Source organism: Passer domesticus, chromosome 29, assembly GCF_036417665.1.
Source record: "Passer domesticus isolate bPasDom1 chromosome 29, bPasDom1.hap1, whole genome shotgun sequence".
Taxonomy (NCBI): domain Eukaryota; kingdom Metazoa; phylum Chordata; class Aves; order Passeriformes; family Passeridae; genus Passer; species Passer domesticus.
The window spans coordinates 198413-202622 of NC_087502.1; the positions used below are offsets into that span (position 1 = coordinate 198413).

The window sequence follows — 4210 nt, forward strand, 5'->3', positions numbered from 1 at the left end:
GTTTGACCCGCAGCAAGGACAATGCACAGCAGCAATTGAGGGGATTCCTGTGCCAGCGTGCAGGAGTCAGGGCTCTGCATCTGGGCTCAACACTGCCAAGTTCCAGTGTCTGGACAGACTAAGGGGCTGTCCCCGGGCGCACGGGGCTCGCCCGTGGGGCTTGAGCGGGGAACGGACACGCGGACAAACGGCCCCGGGGCTTCAGTTGCAGCAGCGGCAAAAGCAGCACAAGCAGAAAGTCTACAATACTCTCTTTTTCTCTCTCTTTCTCGCCCTTTCCCGCTGACGGGCACCCTTGTCTTGGTGTCCATTTCCTGGCGTCCCTCTCCTCTCCCCGCCTCCCTCTCCCCCTGCTGGGCCAGGCCATGCCCCCGGCCCGCCCCCGGCCCTGGGTGGGGCTGCCCCGTGCCCGCCCCCAGCCGTCCCCCCGCGGTCTTGCCTCAGCCCGGGTCTGGACGTGCTGGCGCTGGCGCTGCTGGGCGGGCATCAGTGCCGGGGGCTGGGGCGGCATCGCCGGCTTTTGGCTCCTCCTGGCCCGAGCCCAGCCCCGGCCCCGACGCAGGGTCCAGTCCCAACCCCGACCCCTACCCTGACCCGGGGCCCGCAGAGGACACACACAGCGCGGCCTCTCCCGCCGCCTCCGCTGCAGCTTCCCCAGCCCGAGCTCTGACGCTTGGCAGCACGGCCGCCAGCCCTCAGCCGCCGCTGTCCTGTTCCAGAGAGCGAATGCCTGGGGATGGCCAGCCGGGGGTGGGTGAGGGGCACTCGGGGGCCATTGCTGGCCCCGGGCCGAGCGCTGACAGCCGCGTCCTGCCCACAGGGAAGGATCAGGAGGCCCTGCAGGAGCGGTACTGCATGGGTTCCCTGCTGGGGCGCAGCGGATTCGGCAGCGTCTGCTCAGGGACGCGGCTCTCGGACGGCGCCCCGGTGAGCGGCGGGGCCGGCGGCGGGCGGAGGAGGAGGGGGCGGAAGAGGAGGATGGGACTCGGCAGGGTGGGTGGAGAGCTCAGCCCACTGCTCCCCTTGGCTTGCAGGTGGCCATCAAAAGGGTGCCTCGGAACCGCATCCGGCAGTGGGGCCAGCTGGTGAGTGAGCCGGGGCAGCGGGAGAAGCCAGGCCGGGCCGAGCGGGGATGAGCTGAGCCCCAGCATGATGGAAGCCACAAGGACACCTCGAGGGGGAGCAGGCATGGGGCCAGTGCAGGACGCAGAGCATCCCGGGCTGGCTGAGGGGTTTCCCCAGCCCTGTCACGGCATCGGCCCCACTGACGGCGTTGTGCTCCTCCCGCAGCCTGACGGCACCAGCACACCACTGAAGATTGTGCTGCAGGACAAGGTGTCCACTGGCTTCCCCGGTGTCATCCAGCTACTGGAGTGGCTTGAGCTCCCCAAAGACATTGTGATGGTGCTGGAGCAGCCAGAGCACTCTCAGGACCTGCACCATTTCATTCGGGCACGGGGGTTCCTGCACGAGGAGGTGGCGCGGCAGCTGTTCCGCCAAGTGCTGGAGGCCGCGGGGCCTGCACAGGGGTCCTGCAGGCCAGCTGTGCAGCTGCACCAGCTGCGGGGTCCTGCACAGGGACATCAAACCAGGGAACATCCTGGTGGACCTGGCCACCGGGCAGACCAAACTGATCGACTTTGGCTGTGGCACCTACCTGCAAGACACAGCCTACACTCACTTTGCAGGTGAGCCTACACAGGGCTGTGCTCCCGCTCCTGGCATCTCATGGCCCAACATCTCACAGCCCAAGCTGGGTGTGGCAGCAGGGATTCTCCCTTTTGCTGCCACTCAGGGGACTGAATCTGCAGCTGAGTTGGTTTAGAGCGGGGTGGTGGGGAGTCAGTTTCCAGCCCTGCTGGCAGCCTTTGCCCACCACTCTGCCCAGGACTGGGGCTGGGCTGTGGCAGCCAGCCTGACAAAAACACCTGTGGGTCGGGGTAGCAGAGAGGGAGGCCAGAACCTGTGCCCCAGCCAATTTGGTGTGCAGGTAAGAGGAAGGGCTTGGACTGCTCCACTTGCCCTGTTTGCCTTGGCTTCATAATGTTTTTGGGGCAATGCAGGCAGGGACAATGAGGGCATGGTTTTCCCCAGCACTGAATGGGTTTTTCCTTTGCATGTCATGGTCAGGCCTAGCCAGGGCTTCCGCTGTCCCCTTTCAACACCAGTGGCTTCTTTTCCAACCCGAAGTTTGTACACCAGTCCCAGGTGCTGGCAAGAGGGCAGTGGTCACCCCAGTGTGCCACTGGTGCAGCCCCCACATGCCCAGGGATGCTGGGGCCAGGCTCTGGGAGCAGTAGCATCCTCCTGATGAACTCCATCTGTATTCCATAGGAACACGGTCATACAGCCCCCCAGAATGGACACAATTTGGCTGGTACCATGGCGAGCCAGCTACCATCTGGTCCCTGGGCATCCTGCTGGATGAGATGGCCCGTGGAAAGCTGTCTTTCAGGAGGGGCTGGAACATCAGCTGGGACCATCAGCTCTCGCTGCCACAACAGCTCTATCCAGGTGGATCCTCCTCTCTGGGCATGGGTGCAATACCAGTGCTGGGAGACAGCAGTGGGCTCGTGAGCATCCCGCTCTGGCAGCTGCTGAGGAGGTGGCACATGTCCTGCTCTCTCCCAAAACCAAGAATTGATGGGAAAGTTCAGGCCCAGCTCTGAGAGCATCCAGCATGGCCTGGGCATGGGAATAGTGGGGCAAAGTAGACAGGAGCCTTCTCCAGCTGACAGGCAGTTTCTGTTTTCTTTCCCCAGAGTGCCAAAATCTGATCGGGTGGTGTTTATCCATGCACTCCTTGAGTAGACCCTCATTAGAAGAGGTGTTCTGTCATCCTTGGATGCAGGATATTCATCTGCCATAGAAGAAGGGAGAGAGCCACAGGCACGCTTTGATCCAAGGCCCTGGTAAGTTACAGCTCCACACATGCCTTGGCAATGAGAAGCAAAGGAACCCAGACCTTTTTGTCCTGCCTGTGTCACTGCACCAGGGTCATGGGATGGGAACACACAGCCCTTGTGCTGGAGCTGAGCTGCTCTACCCAGCACTGGTGGCTGCCATCCAAGCAGGTTTTGCTTGTTCTGGTTCCCTGACAGCTGGGGCCCTGGGCAGAGCCCTGACAACCTGCTCTCACCCCAAGGAAGGAGAAGGAGCCGCTGGAGAAGCTGCACTGGGTGGGGATGCTGCTGCTGCAGGAGACAGCAAGGATTACATCAAGGATGACAACCTCTTCCTCCACCTGGCCACCAGCAGTTGAAGGTGATGCACTTTGATTCTGGGACTTTCTTCAAAGCCAAACTCTGCAGGGAATTTGCAGATGAGGCCACACCTGGGGAAATGCTCCCAGATTTGGGCATTGCCCAGCCTGGCTGGGAAGCAAAGGTTCCCCCTTTGCTGGGGCAGATGCAACTAATTCTTCAGTCGGATGCCCAGCTGTTTTTGACAGGGCTGCAGGGATGGGCTGGGTGGGTACGAAATGGGAGTGGGCTCCTGGCCCTGCCAACAGCCCCCAGCACCCACCGTGGCCTGGGCTGTGTCTGGGGCAGCCAGCCCGACACAAACAAACACCCGTGGTTGGAGCAGAGGTGGAACTCCAGAACCTGTGCACAGCTGCTTTACTTTGCAGGCAAGGAAGGGCTTGGGCTGCTCCACTGCCCTTGTTTGCTTTGGGATCATGGTTATTTTGGGGGGCAGTGCAGGGGGGAAGAGAGAAAGTGTGGGCTTCCCTCACCCATGGCTGTGTTTTTCCTAGCATGTAGGGGTTGGGCCTTCCTCAAGGCCCTGACAGAGATAAGAGTTTTGACCTTTCTTCTTGTTTTCCCTTTTTGTCTCTAACCTCTTTTCAACAATCTGTTGTTTGTTTTTCTAGAGGAAGCATTCTAGGTGGTCCAGTCTGGATCGGGAAGTGCTTGGGAGCAGCTGCGGCGTGGATGGGCCATGCCCTTGGAGCAGGCTGAGGACATCGTTTGGGACCAGCTTTTCTTCCAGCCATGGAGGGCATGAGGTGGGTCCCTGTCTGCTTGGCAGGGTGGGATCAGAGCTTTTGGGAGATGGCAGCGAGCACAGGAGCATCCTGCTCTGGGCAGGTACTGAGGGGCTGGATGTGCCATGGCTGGCTGCAGGCTGGGCACATGTCCTGCCCTCCTGCTCTGCTGCCAAAGGCGGCACTGATGGGCAGCTCTGGGCACTGATCTGAGGACGGCCA

General features: G+C 61.4%; 1 long non-coding RNA gene across 1 annotated transcript; it reads left to right on the forward strand.

Moving 5' to 3' along the window:
- Positions 1-1565: 1565 nt before the first annotated feature.
- Positions 1566-3992, forward strand: LOC135287497 (uncharacterized). The gene is made up of 5 exons (XR_010351165.1): positions 1566-1688; positions 2335-2514; positions 2763-2912; positions 3102-3264; positions 3875-3992. It is a non-coding gene; the product is annotated as an uncharacterized LOC135287497 (long non-coding RNA).
- Positions 3993-4210: the final 218 nt, after the last annotated feature.